We start from the raw sequence: 15,605 nt of genomic DNA, 5'->3' as shown, positions 1-15,605 counted from the left end.
CTTGAACTCCTGGGCTCAAGTGGTCCTCCTGCCTTGGTCTTCCCAAGTGCTAAGACTGCAGGCGTGAGCCACCATGCCCAGCCCACTTGTACTTTTTACTGACTCATGGCCAGCTTTTTCATTCTCTTCTAGGCTGGGGTTGGGAAAGAGGCTGCTTGAATTGCACAGACCCACGATCAATGACGTTTGATCATGTTTGCGTGATCGAACATTTGCAGGGTTTAGCGAGGACCAAGGTGGTCAAATAAAGGATAGCTTTTACTGAAAGTCGCTTTGTGATGCCACTTCTTAGTGGGTCTGTTCCTTGTGAACTATAATATACGTATCTTCTGGATTAGCTTTGGAAAGAACAGATATACAGATTGTAGAAATCCACAGAGTAGAGAAGTAGGCATTTTTCAATTAAATGTCACTTGATTCTAATTTTCTTTTCTTTTTTTTTCAGGGTTAATTCACTTTATTTTTCTTGTATTAAAAACCTTATGTTGTAGCCGCAGCTGGAGCCTGGGTCTTCTGCACAGAGTCTCTGGTGTGGGTCTTGGTGGTCAGTGAATTCCTGATAGGGAGACTTGGTGAACACAATCTCCCTCCAGAGGTCAGGGTCAGATAGCTATAGGTCTTAGAGATGGCCTCAAAGGTGGCCTTGGTGAAGTTACCCAGGATGGCAGTGCAGCCCCTGGCTGAGGTGTAGCAGTCATCGATACCAGCCATCACGAGCAGCTTCTTGGGGACAGGCACCGAGATGATGCCAGTGCTCCTGGGCGCGGGGATGAGGCACACCAGCACAGAGCCACAGTGGCCTGTCACCTTGCAAATGACGGTATGGGGCGTGCCGATATTGTTCTCCCAGTAGCCTCTGAACACAGGGACAAGGGAGAGCTTGGTCAGGATGATGGCTCTGTGGATGGCGGTGGCCACCTCCTTGGAGCACTTAACACCCAGACCCACATGGCCATTGTAGTCCCCAGTGGCAACAAACACCTTGAACCTGGTGCGCTGGCCAGCGCGGGTCTGCTTCTGCACCTGCATAATCTTCAAAACCTCGTCCTTGAGAGAGCCCCAGGAAAATGTCAATGATCTCAGATTCTTTGACGGGCCCAGATCTCCTCCAGGGGCTTGATCTTCATGCCCTTGACCAGGTGGCCCAACTTAGTGACGGGCATCCACTCCTTATCCTCGCCTGGCCCTGTTCACAGCCTCCATCTGGGCCCCCGATGCCACTGCCGAAACCTCGTCGGAAGCTACCGGGGTTCCCCATCCCAAGGCCCCAGGGGCCTCCACCCCCGCCCTCCTCTCTCGCTGCACCGGCGCCAGCCGTCATTTCATGGTCTCTCAGAGAAGAAAGATTCTAATTTTCTAGTAAGACTTTGTTCTCATTCTGTTTTATGACCTCTTCAAACTAAGAGTCCACTGCATCTGGCTGGGGATTCATTTCTCTGAGCTACTCCCCAGGAGAAGTAAAAGCAACTTCCCATTGGCTTCTCCCTCTACCACTGGAATAAATACGAAGGAAGAGAAGGTGTTTCTCCACCCCCATCACCCCCCAGAGGACTTCCTGCCTCCCAAGGAGCAACTGGCCTCCTCTGGGGAGGGGCTGGGAAGGCAGGCTGGGATTTTGAGATCAGGAAGAATGTGCGGTCATCCCAGCCTCATTGTTTCACCCCTGTCTTTCCCTGCTCCCTGACACTTGATCGAGCTGAGCTTGTCCTCACCAGGGCAGGTAAGTGAGTAGCAGCCACCTTCCACCTCAATCCCCTCAGTTGTCACTAGGGAAAACAGTCTGAAGGCCCAGGGGCAAACCTGGTGATCACGTAGCGTGTGAGATGTGGTGCTTCCTCACCCAATCTGTCCCGGGCTGCCTTCACTCTAGAGTGATGACTCTTACCCTTTGACGCATCTGAATTCTCTGAAGAGCTTGTAAAAATGCCCAGTCCTGGGCCTACCTTAGAGCACCTGAAACTAGACCTCTGGAGATGGGGATCAGGCAAGGGTGTTTGCCAAAGTTTCAAGACTGAGGGTGAGAATGTGCTTCCTAATGCCCAGTGCTGGCTTAAAGCACTTGGCAAGCCTGCCCCTCTGAGCTGGGCCGTGAACCTTCGGTAAGGGCCTGTCCCAGCCAGATGCTGCCATGCACTCTCACTGAGCCTCCTGCATTCACTTTCTGTCTTCCCTGTCTTCCTTTTCATCAGTCTTGGTTGCTGCCTGGCTCCTGCTCAGTTAGCATTTCCTCCCTAGACAAAGGCTCCAACCTCAACTCCACCCAGCTCTGCTGTCTCTCTGCCTTACTGGCCAAGGCCACGGTGACCCACATAAGCCTCTCTCATGACTGACCACAAGCCCATAAGCCTATTTGGAGCCTCTCCTCCCACACTTTCTCATCCAACAATATTGAGCATCTACGATGTGTCAGGCTCAGTGCCAAGTGCTTTGTGTTATTACCACATTTAATCCTCACAACTGCTTAGGAGGAAGTGTTACTATTTCACAGTGAATGAGACAGAGATCCTGAGATGATACTCATGCCCAGGGTGTGTCAACCTACATTTGGTTTTCAAACACAGACCTGGTTGATTCCGAAGCCATCATCTCCCCATTGCAGAGCTGCTTCTCAGCTAAAAGAAACCTGGTTTCTGCCTCAAAGTGTTCCCAGTCTAGTCAGGGAGGCAGACCCAGGAGACAGGCATGAGGTCAGAGGGAGACTGAGAGGGTGTGGGAGCACGCAGGAGTGGCCCTACCCAGAGAAGTGTTCCTGGGGAAGATAATCCTTTGAATGGAATCCCACAAGATGAATAAAAGTTGCCTAGATGAAGACATTGAGAACCCCAAGTGCACAACTGTGGAGCCTTTAAGCCTCTTCCGGGAACTGCCAGACAATGACACGGTTGGACAATGACATGGACGGTGTAGGAAGGGGCAAAAAGTGAAGATGGACAGGCAAGAGGAACAGATCATGAGCATTCAAGTCACGCTAATATGTTTTGCACTTTATCCTGGGGACAATGGGTAGCAATGAAGGAGTTTGAGCAAAAGGGACATCAAATCAGAATTGCATTGAGGAGGAAAGACTGGCAAAGGGCATGCACCACTAGAGGCAGGGAGAACAGTTAAGAGGTTGTAGTGCAAATTCTGGTGAGAGGTAACGGTAACTGGAATGAAGACATTAGTACTGAAATAGCAGGGAGGGAAGGGAATTAGGAGCAATTTAGGAGCCAGTGCAACTGAATTTGACCAAAGACTAAATATAGTGGGTAAGAGGAAGGAAGAGACAAGAATAAAGAGTATAGAAAGAGGAGCAGGTTGGAAAAAATGAGTGAGTTTCTTTGGATATGTAAATGAAAGGGCCCAGTGGGCAGCTGGATATGAAGGTCTAAAGTCCAGGAAGGGATCTAGACTGGAGATCTAAAAAAGGCAGTTATCGATGGGCGCGGTGGCTCACACCTGTAAATCCAGCACTTTGGGAGTCCGAGGTAGGCGGATCACGAGGTCAGGAGTTCGAGATCAGCCTGGCCAACATGGTGAAACCCCATCTCTACTAGAAATACAGAAATTAGCCAGGCATGGTGGTGGGCACCTGTAGTCCCAGCTACTTGGAAGGCTGAGGCAGGAGAATTGCTTGTACCCGGGAGGTGGAGGTTGCAGTGAGCTGAGATTATGCCACTGCACTCCAGCCTGGGTAATAAAGCAAGACTCCATCTCAAAAAAAAAAAAAAAAAAAAAGCAGTTACCCTGTTGGTCACTGACTTCAAAGATATAGTAAGGCGGCACCCAGGCAAAGCAGGCAGGATGAGGAGCGCTGCAGCTGTAATCATTGCTACAGGCAGCTCCACTTTCCCTCCAGAGCTTGAAGGCTATTTTGATCCCCTGCTTGCTTATTCAGGGCCCTGATACCCTGCCTTGTTCTTGCCAGTTTCTTTTCCTTAAAGAACACATATTTTGGCAGGCATGGTGACTCATGCCTGTAATCCCAGCACTTTGGGAGGCTGAAGCAGGCAGATCACTAGGAGTCAGGAGTTCAAGACCAGCCTGGCCAATGTGGTGAAACCCCATCTCTACTAAAAATAAAAAAACTAGCCAGGTGTGGTGGCATGTGCCTGTAATTCCAGCTACTGGGAAGGCTGAGGCAGGAGAATCACTTGAACCCAGGAGGCAGAGGTTGCAGTGAGCCGAGATTGCACCATTGCACTCCAGCCAGGTGATAGAGTGAGGCTTCATCTCAAAACAACAATAAAAACACATTTCTCTCTGTGCCCTCATCCACTTGCTGATATAGTCCTTGAGTGTTCAGCTCTTCCAGAACCACAACTCTGCTGCATCTAATTCCTGCCTTATTGCTGCTGCTTGGAATCTCTCCCTGCTCTGCACCACCATCCAAGCAGGACCCCCTGGTATCACTGTTTGTCCAAGCTTTCTTTGCCCTTTGGGTAACACATCTTGAATAGACTGAGCCCTGTTGGAGGCCAGCCTCTGGGATTGGGTTCATTCCTTCCAGCCCAAGTCCTATACCCAAAGTAGGCAGGATTCTCCCTGTTTACTCTCCTTCCCTTTTGTCACAGGGTTGTGGCCTGATTCAGCGTGCCTGACTTCACAGCCCACAGAACAGGATGGCAGGCCCCATGCAGATGGTAAGGCTGAGGCTGAAACTGATGAAGCCTTGGGATAGGTGGAAGCCTTCTCTGTCTACCCAGCTGCACAGAGCAAAGGAAGAGGAAACAGCAAAGGCTGACAGAATGGAAAAGTGGAACACCAGAATTTGCTCCTAAGGGAGGCTGGTTGTGGAATACCTTAAATTAGAAGTCTTAGAAGATGTGTTAGGGATCCCTGTTGCCTTGGCTGGCTTTGGGTGTGGTTCTTTCAAACAGAGGATGATTGGTGGAGTTTTTCCAGCCCTATAATTCTGCTTGTGATGAAGTAGAATTAAAGCTGAAATGTGAGTTCATAAATTGTCTAGCTGGTGAATAATAGAGTTTAAATCTCCTTAAAAAAAGTTAAACATGAAATCACATTAAAATTCATAGCCATCTGCCTAGAGTGATCTAATTTGAAAATCGAGCACAATTAATTTTTAATCCTAGGTCAGCTTTCCCCATGCCACCTGCCCCTCTCCTCATCACCTCCCCCATCAGACAGTGTGTGCTCAGAGAATGTGAGACCATTTTAAATATTAACCTGAGCCACACAGCCCTAGGAAGATGAATCCACACATACGCCTTCTCTTCTTCCTCTCCTTATTACTAATAGAGTTGCTCAGATATTTCTAAATGTAGTTCTGGCCAAAAATAAATTCTGTAAACTCGGAATGTGGGGTGTGTCTGCCCCCACAAAAATCCCTTTGTTCTGTGTTGAGAAGTGAGCAGATACAGAAGTAGAAAGCCAGGGTCACCGCTGAGGAAAAGATACTGTGACTGTGTGCCAGCGTGTGTATGTGCCTGTCGTTCTGTTAGAAGCAAGGGTTACTGAGTTTGGGGAAGACCTAGATGCTTTAAAATTTTATAAGGTAGCTAGCTAGGTGTGGTGGCTCACGCCTGTATTCCCAGCACTTTGGGAGGCTGAGGCAGGCGGATCACAAGGTCAGGAGTTTGAGACCAGCCTGGCCAATACGGTGAAACTCCATCTCTACTAAAAATATAAAAAGATCAGCCAGGTGTGGTGGTACACACCTGTAGTCCCAGCTACTCAGGAGGCTGAGGCAAGAGAATTGCTTGAACCCAGGAGGCGGAGGTTGTAGTGAGCCGAGATCGAGCCATTGCACTCCAGCATGGGGGACAAAGTGAGACTCCATCTCAAAAAAAATATATTATGGGGTAGACTTGACTTCCTCCCTCAACTACTTGATTTTGGATGGGAAGAAATTCCATCAGAAGGGGTACAGGAATAGACACAGGCTTGGCAGACTAAGGCCAGTTATCACCAGGAAGCTGACATGATCAAGCATTCTCCAAGAGTGGGCAGATCAGAGCTAAATCAGCTGAGTCAGGAAGTTGCCATCAGCCCCATGAGAGGCCAGCATACTTCAGGAGAGGAGCGCTTCTGATGGAGCTACTCTGCTGAATGAGGCCTTTTCTCCGGATCAGTTGAACCATGCCTATTTTTAGTGAGGTTCCGTCTCCTCAATATTGGAGTTCTCATCTTCTGTGACAGATCATCTCACACTTGGGGCCAGGAATACCAGCTTGGGGGCTTAGATATGGGCAACAGCATAGGTCCTAATAGAGTAGACTATAGGAATAGGGCAATAAATCCTGAGGATGTAATAGACCATTCTCAGTGAAGATAGAAGCCAGAAGAGGGTTGCTACTTCTTTAACGCCATTTTTTTTTTTGAGACAGGGTCTTCTGTTATCATCCAGGCTGGAGTGCAGTGGCTAAGTCATGGCTCACCACAACCTCAACCTCCTAGACTCAAGTGATCCTCCCATCTCAGCCTCCCGAGTAGCTGGGATTACAGGTATGCACTACCACATGCAGCTAATTTTCATATTTTTTGTAGAGACAGGGTTTCTCCATGTTTCCCAGGCTGGTCTCAAACTCTTGGCCTCAAGCAATCTGTCTGCCTCAGCCTCCCAAAATGCTGGGATTATAAGGCATAAGTCACCATGCTTGGCAGATGTGGGTTTTTAAATGGCAGCAAAAACCTCTGATTGAAGAATGACCATTTTGGGAAAATAAAGCTAATTATGGGTAATAGGCTTTGCCTCTAGGTTAGAATCTCTTTTTAGTTAGTCATGAGGGAGGTGATATCCAGAGGCCAAAACCTTAGAATGTTAACTAAACATCAGCTAGGTAAAAAGAAAGTAGGTGACAAGTACAATGCTTTTTTTTGGAGACTGCATTTTACTCTATCACCCAGGCTGAAGTATAGTAACAGGATCGCAGGTAAATGCAGCCTCAATGACCTCTCAGGCTCAGGCAATCCTCCTGACTCAGCCTCTTGATTAGTTGGAACCACAGGAATGTGCCATTATGTCCAACTAATTTTTAAAATTATTTATAGAGACAAGGTCTCCATATGTTGCCCAGGCTGGTCTTGAACTCCTGACCTCAAGCAATCCTCCTGCCTCAGCCTCCCAAAGTGCTGGGATTGCAGGCATGAGCCACCGCACCCCACCAGTACAATACTTTTGATCAAAGTGGCTGCAAAAGAAGAAATTTAAAGTAGTCACTAATGAAAAAACAAGGCAATTATTAACTTCAGGAAAAACAAAAGGCAACAAAGAATTTTTTTTTTTTTTTGAGATGGAGTCTTGCTTTGTCACACAGGCTAGAATGCAGTGGTGCAATCTTGGCTCACCGCAACCTCTGCTTCCCAGGTTCAAGCAGTTCTTCTGCCTCAGCCTCCTGAGTAGCTGGGACTGAACTCTTGAACTCATGATCCACCTGCCTTGGCCTCCCAAACTGCTGGGATTACAGGCTGGTCTTGAACTCTTGACCTCATGATCCGCCTGCCTTGGCCTCCCAAAGTGCTGGGATTACAGGCATAAGCCACCATGCCCAGCTGATAAAGAAATTGAATGTGCTCTACTTTGTTTACATGTGTAAGATAATGTAAACACACAGTGAGTTATCAAAAAATTATAATTATGTAGGGGGAATTAGGGAGAGAAAACAGAAGAGATGGCTGAAAAAAGTGTTAAATTCTCATTTACCATAATAGGAAAATCATACATCTAAATTAATCAAAAGAGAATAGTACATGCATATTATTTAACATATGGCAATGTGTAAATGCCTGAAGAAACAAGACTGGGGAGAAGGAGAAAGAATAAAAAAGGAAACTGCTGAATTTCACTAGTCTTTTAATGCTGTTGAACTTTAAAAATTATATGTATGTATTTATTAAAACAATTTTTGAGTAACCTTTCTCCAAAAGGATAAGACAAAACAGAAAGTCTTTACAGTTAAGAATGTGTTGAAAGGCAAATTAACTTCAAGTTCTGAATACAATGGATAATATAGGAAGGGGTTAGAGTCAAGAATAAAGTCTAAAAACTTTTTGGTTGATTTAGGCACAGTTTGATAACAGCTGAGTTTAATTACAAGGGTACTTAATTTGTATGTAGGCCTTGCATTATTTTAAACCTTCTTGTTGCTTACATATTATATTTATAATAGAGATTAATAAAAACTTCCTTAATAAAGAGGTATTTTGGGGACAGAAATATGCTGGGTGGATCATGTTCTATATACCTACTTTTTAAATTCTCCACACGGGAAGAATGCCTAATCAGTGGGCCTGTGCTTCCACAAACAGACATCACAGTTATTCATCAAGTACAGGCTACCCGAAGGGCAAGTATATTGAGTAGGAAGAATTAATCATCTTCCATAAGACTCAAGACTATGATAGTCATGTATTCAACCCACTTCTTTATTCTTAGCTCTCTTTTAGAAATGCTAAATGTAAAGGAGTCTGCCCAAATATATCTTTTGGTGGCATGCAACACTATTTAAGCAAAGATGCTGTCACCTTAATGTATGACTAATGTTGAGTAGAAAACTTTCACCCTGTAACACAGGGTTTTTCAGCCTTGGCACTATCAACATTTTGGGTCAGACAGTTCTTTCTTGTGAGGACCTAAACTGTGCACTGGGGGATGTTTAGCAGCATCACTGTCCTTTAGATGCCAACAATATTCCCCCACCTCCCCAGTTGTGACAATCAAAACTGTCTTCAGACATAGACAAATGTCCCTGGCAAGGAGCAAAGGAAGGAGGGGTGCAAAAATTTTCCCCAGTTGAGAACCACTCTTTAACATATCATTTTTTCTGGTACCCAACTGATGCTTAAAATTGGTGAATTCTCTCTTGAAAGAGCTACCTTATATCTGGAATTCTCCTATTCTGGCTCATCAAAGATTTAGGCTTAGTCTATATTATTAAGTCTGCAGCAAAGAACCTCTAAACAGTGATTAAAATTTATTATACCACTCTGCATCTGATAACTGAGACATGTTAAGTGAGAAGTTTCTCCCTAAAGTATAATTAGGCTATGTAAATGACCTAAGTATTTTAAAATCTGGAATAAATTGAAAACGAAAAGAATCCTGTCATGACATCCTGACACACTGGTTAGAGATTTCTCCAGGGAGGGGAGTCTTGCTCCCAACATCTTCATAATCTCCACGTCAACTGTGCTTGCCTTAGCTTTTAAGAAACCTGGGGCCGAACTCATAAAGGGATTAAGTTGACCAAAGGCACTGCAGTGAGGATCCCCTGGCCAGAGTGAGGAGGACTGGGAATGGGACATAAATAGCTGCTTCACCATCAAAGCTGCCTGCCCAAGAGAAGGCTTTCACGAGAACTCAGCTCATTGTGTGAAAATTCAGATGACTGAACTGAACTATAATTAGCTCTATTAGTCAATGTTTTAATTCATAGGATTCTGGCTTTGATGTGTTCCTTTCTCACAGAATCAAAGCTAATAATTCTGGAATCATAATTGGGAGCTGAGTGCCAGCTTGAAACACTGGGAGCTCCTCACCTCCTTAGCAAGCCATTCTTCCAAAACTGTAGCTGCCTGGCCATAAATACTTATGAACTTGGCCCAGGCACCACAGGCTTGCCCTTTAGCTCCTAGCTTCATAGGAAATTTCTGGGAACTTCCTCTCTGTGAGTCAAAAATCTAGTATTTAGGTTGTCAATTTTCAGTGTTGACATTAAACTATCATATCTGTGCCTCCAAGGCCTGAGAACATAATAGGTGATCAATAAATTTTGGGAGGGGTGATGTTGTAGACAAATGATGGAGCAGATCATTGGTTAAATGATGTCTTAGTCAATTTTCTGTTGTTATAATGGAATACCACAGACTGTATAATTTATAAAGAAAGAGGTTTATTTTGGTTCATGTTTCTGGAGACTGGAACGTCCAAGACAGGGTGACTGCATGTGGTCAGCTTCTGATAAGGGCCTCATGCTGCATCATAACACGACAGAGAAGCAGCAGGAGAAGTGGGCACAGGTGAAACTGGCAAAATACAAGGGGCAGCCTCAATTTATAACAACATACTCTCATAGTAACTAGCCCAGTCCTGTGAGAATGAGAACTCACTCACTCCTTCAAGAATTAACCAGTCCTGTGAGAATGGCATTAATCCCTCTTTACAACCTAATCATCTCTAAGGCCCCACTTCCCAACACTTCCCCATCAGGGACCAAATTTCCAGCACATGAATTCCAGAGGACACACTCAAACCTTAGCATTTGCTTTCTTTCTTTCTTTTATTTATTTATTTTTGAGATGGAGTTTTCCTCTTGTTGCCCAGGCTGGAGTGCAATGGTGCAACCTTGGCTCACCCCAACCTCTGCCTCCTGGGTTCAAGTGATTCTCCTGCCTCAGCCTCCCAAGTAGCTGGGATTACAGGCATGCGCCACCACGCCTGGCTAATTTTGTATTTTTAGTAGAGATGGGGTTTCTCCATGTTGGTCAGGCTGGTCTTGAACTCTCGACCTCAGGTGATCCACCCTCCTTGGCCTCCCAAAGTGCTGGGATTACAGATGTGAGCCACTGTGCCCAGCCAGCATTTTCATATCGAATAATCATCCTCCCTGTTTCAGCAATAAAACCTGACTGAAATATTCGTCTTGATGAAACATAAGTAAATAAGATAATTCTGGTGAATTAGATACGATGGAAAGTTTGCTAGGGGGATTCCCAGAAGGATTTCCTTGCTTAAAAAGAAAAGAGACAGCCCTCTTCTGCTTTTCAGTGTTGTTGTGTTTCCATGTGACTCCCAGAACTGTGGCCATTATCTTGAAACCACAAGAAGACTACCTGGGGACAATGTAGACAGGTTGAGGATGTAGAGCAGAGAGATGGAAGAATGCATGGTATCCATGATGTTGTTAAGCTATGGATCACCCAACCCTGAAGCTACCTCTGGATTTCTTACTAAATAAATAATGTGTTCCTTATTGTTGAGCTATTCTCAGTTGGATATTTTTCTTACACCTGAAAGCATCGTAACTGACAAAATTAGCTAACCAGATCTTTTTGTGTAGGAGGGACTTAGGTGAAAGGTGAAGACCCACTTAGTGGGCACCTTATTATAACAGTTACTGCTTAGTGAGCACCAACCATGCACCAGGACCATATAAACATTGACTTTAATGCTCACAATAACTCCCTGAGGTGATTTTTTATTATTTGCATTTTACAGATGAGGAAACTGAGACCCTAAAAGCATAGGTAAATTTATGTAAATTACCCAGTTACTATGTAGTGCAACACAGATTCAAACCCAGCTCTAGTCTGCCTCCATGTTTTCTCTACATTCCACCTCTTCTTAGCTTCCACGCAATGGAAGAAATGAGGACAAGCATACTGAGGAAGACCAGTTGGTTTGATGCTACTGTATAGAAGAAATAAAAAAGTAGAAATCCCATCTTCTGAAACTGCCTAGATGGGTAATGAAGCCATTGTCCTCATCCAAAGCAGCCATTATCAGATGTCCTGGATGCTGCTTCTAAGCAAGAAGGAGGAATGGGAATCACCCTTGGACATTTTGATACTGGGCTCTGGATTGGTCCTGCAAACCTTGCCATGGCATTTGGAATTTGTAAAGACTAAACTCTGACACTGGCTTCTCTCAAGCATTTCTCACTGAGGGAAATTCTATCTCCCATATTCATAATACAGTCTCTGCAGACAAGCTCAAAAAGAGCTCTGTTTCCTGTGTTTGCCTCTCCCTTCCACATCACCTCCTCAGATACTTTCCCCAAAAACACACAAACATGGTGCCCAGTAAAGACAGAGAATGGTGGTACTAAGCTCTTGGGACTGACCTCTGGCCCTATTCTAATCCTGGCTTGCTCAAGAGAGGATTCTGGTAAAAGCTTGGAAGGTATTATAGACTGAATATTATTTTCTGGAGACCTGCAGGACACAGATGGGAAAGTGTGGAGGTTTCTTCAGTTCCCATCAAGCACTGCCTCTCCTTGTTGTCCTTGACCAAGGGAATGAATAAATCCTATACTCTCCAGCTTCCATTTTCTTCCCTTGTAAAACAACCATGGCGGTTGACCATAAAAACCCAGGGGACAACTGCCGTAAACTACCAGAGCTGCTGGTTGAGACATATTAGAGACCATTCTGGCACCATCTCCAGTGTTTATTCTTGGCTTACCACCTCTTCCTTCTCCAACTCCTATCAGTCTCATGCATCTCATGCAAAGATGGAAGTTTCTTCACATTTCCTTAAACACTGTGAAGACATAATCAGTGAACTAATCTCTGCACCACATACACCCCAAGAGCTCCTTGGCATAACATTGTGAAACCTGGAACAGTGGGAGGATATCTAGGCCTCCTGGGCCCAAAGATCCATGGAAGCCAAAGAAGAAGATGTGTTCACACACACACACACACACACACACACACACACACAGAGAGAGAGAGAGAGAGAGAGAGGACGAGTTCTGAAGCTCTTCATATGAGAGGGTGTCTTGATTCACCTGTGACTGGTCTTGTACCCATGAGGAATGCTGCCCACTCAGTGGGGAGGCCTCTGGGCTGCTGCCTTCCTGTCTTTCTATTTATATCAGGCCAGACCTGGGCAGGAAACAGATGGCACACTCAAATTGAGTAATTTGAGGAGAGTTGAATAAAGGGGCTATTTACAAAGGTACAAGCAGGATGTAGGGAAACCACAGGGGTAGTGCAATAAGTAACAGCTACTTGGGGCCACCCTAGGCCTCAAGGGGTGAGGGACAGTGCACTCACCAGAACCTGTAGACTATGCCCTCCATATTTAGGGCCACTGACAAGCGCTGTGACCATGTGTCAAAGGATGGAGCCAGCCCAGAGGTGATCCCCCAGGTCTCCCACACCCTTTCCTCCTCTGATCTCCTGCCTAGAACACCCACTGGCTAAACCCAACTGGAAGCCAAAGGGTAACCCAACCCATTGATACAATGAGTGGCATAGAGCAGAGTGGAAAAGAATCAAGAGTGGATCTAGAAAGGCAAACCAAAGTATCCAGCGTACTAACCTAACTAGCACTAACTAACTAACACTAACTAATATAACTAACAGTAATAGTGTTAATACATAACACTATTTAGGGTGGGGAGGAAGACTGGGGCTCTGGAGTAACTCTGCCCCTGTCTTGCCATGTGATCGTGGACAAGTTACTTAACCTCTCTGTGCATCAGTATTCTCATCTGTAAAGTGGCGCTAACAACACCAGCCTCAGAACTGTAGTGAGGATTAATGTTTCATTTCTCTCATCTAGAGATAACATAAAGGACAGGTGCAGTGGCTCATGCCTGTAATCTCAGCACTTTGGGAGGCCGAGGCAGGTGGATCACTGGAGGTCAGGAGTTTGAGATCAGCCTGGCCAACATGGTGAAATCCTGTCTCTACTAAAAATACAAAAGTTAGCCAGGCATGGTGGCCCACGGCTGTAGTTCCAGCTACTGGGGAGGCTGAGGCAGGAAAATCACTTGAACCCGGGAGATGGAGGTTGCAGTAAGCCAAGATCATGCCATTGCACTCCAGCCTGGGTGACAGAGTCAGACTCTGTCAAAAAAAAAAAAAAAATTAAAGAGAGAGATAACGACTGGGCGTGGTGGCTCACACCTGTAATCCCAGCACTTTGGGAGGCCGAGGTAGGTGGATCACAAGGTCAGGAGTTCGAGACCAGCCTGGCTAACATGGTGAAACCCCATCTTTACTAAAAATACAAAAATTAGATGGGCGTGGGGGTAGGTGTCTGTGATCTTAGCTACTTGGAAGGCTGAGGCAAGAGAATCACTTGAAACCATAAGGTGGAAGTTTCAGTGAGCCGAGATTGTGCCACTGCACTCCAGCCTGGGCGACAAGAATGAACTCCATCTCAAAAAAAGAGAGAGAAATAATGCAGGTGAAGCACTTAGCATATGGTAAGCACTTGATGAATACCAAATCCTTTCCCATCTTCCTTCTCTCCTTCCTTTCCTTCCTCTCTTTTTTCCTCCTCTTCCTTCCTTACCTCCCTCAGGTAAACGTGTGGGGATAGGGTCCTACACTTTGTATGTGACACTATTATGTGCACTTGATCGTATTACTTGATTGATGGTTGAAAGGCCCTTTCCTTCCTTGGAGGCTTCATAACATCCTGCAAGTAATCCACCCAGTCTTGGAGCCTGCAGCAGTTACTGTGGTTTAAAAAGTTCTTGCTGGGGTGGTTGACATGGTCCTATCTCTTTTCATGGGTGGTTACAAGGTTACTAGAATGTTTACTTTATGCTTTTCGAAGCTGTATATTTGTTTTATGCTGTTTTCTATATTTGTTTTATGTATAACAATTTAAGAGTTTTTAAAATATTTTCAAAATTTCATGAAACCATGAAAAATAAAAACTTTTTTCTTTTCCCCTGAGATGGAGTCTGGCTCTGTCACCCAGGCTGTAGTGCAGTGGCGCAATCTCGGCTCACTGCAATCTCTGCCTCCCAGGTTCAAGCACTTCTCCTGCCTCAGCCTCCCAAGTAGCTGGGATTGCAGGCACCTGTCACCACACTGGGCTAATTTTTGTATTTTTAGTAGAGATGGGGTTTCACTATGTTGGCCAGGCTGGTCTCAAACTCCTGACCTTGTGATCCACCCACCTTGGCCTCCCAAAGTGCTGGGATTACAGGCATGAGCCATTGCACTGGCCTTTTGTTTTTGTTTTTTGAGACAGAGTTTCACTCTTGTTTCCCAGGCTGGAGTGCAATTGTGGCTCACCGCGATCTCTATGTCCTGGGTTCAAACAATTCTCCTGCTTCATCCTCCTGAGTACCTGGGATTACAGGCATGAGCCACCAGGGCCAGCTAATTTTGTATTTTTAGTAGAAACGGGGTTTCTCCATATTGGTCAGGCTGGTCTTAAACTCCCGACCTCAGGTGATTCGCCCACCTTGGCCTCCCAAAGTGCTGGGATTATAGGCGTGAGCCAGCGCACCTGGCTGAAAAATAAAAACTTTTTATTTTCTGCTTTCCCCCAGTCTGCTGTGGTTAGGATGGATCTGAATTATCACCAGGTTCTCAAAAAAAGGCCTCAGAAAAGATGATTTTACTGGTGACGAGGGTACCTGGGGACACTTATTTCTTCTGGTCACATATTTCTTCCTGTTCACAGATGCAAGAAACTCAGGCTGGGTCTAAATGCTTTTCCTGAACGTACCCTTGGGACAGTTATAGGGGATGCTCCACACACCTGTACTTTTCCTGCACGGTTCTGTGATACTTCTTGACTATTGCCAAAATCCCTGCCCTTCAATGTCCAGTTTGATCTCTGAACAAGTGGCTTCCTCTCTACTCTTTCAGCCTCCTTAGAGGTCCAAGTGCCTGTAGTGTGGGACTCCTGTTCTCTGGCAAGTAGCTCTCCCACTGTTTCCAGGTCCTGATCTCAACACTACTTTTAAGCAGGTGCCACAGCAGAGTGGAGGAATGCTTTTCGAAGCCATTCACCTGGCATTCTCCCTTTCTTTTGCAATGTAATGTCTCTCTCCATCCTTCTTTCAGTCTATGCTTTACCAAGGGAACAAAAAGCTCCCCACGTCTAAACACTCATCAAGACTCAAAGTTCCACAGTGGTAGGAATGGTATCTTTCCATGTTTTCCTAAGCTGTATTGCCTGTCTGAGTAGT

The 15,605-nt window shown here is 45.5% G+C and overlaps 1 pseudogene; it reads right to left on the bottom strand.

The window, feature by feature from the left end:
* Positions 1–480: 480 nt before the first annotated feature.
* LOC105716117 (small ribosomal subunit protein uS5-like) lies at positions 481–1,172 on the bottom strand (annotated as a pseudogene).
* Positions 1,173–15,605: the final 14,433 nt, after the last annotated feature.

This window comes from Aotus nancymaae, unplaced genomic scaffold (genome assembly GCF_030222135.1).
Source record: "Aotus nancymaae isolate 86718 unplaced genomic scaffold, 86718_ANA_hifiasm-v0.15.2.pri h1tg000057l, whole genome shotgun sequence".
Taxonomy (NCBI): Eukaryota; Metazoa; Chordata; class Mammalia; order Primates; family Aotidae; genus Aotus; species Aotus nancymaae.
This window is presented reverse-complemented; position numbering and strand designations above follow the sequence as displayed.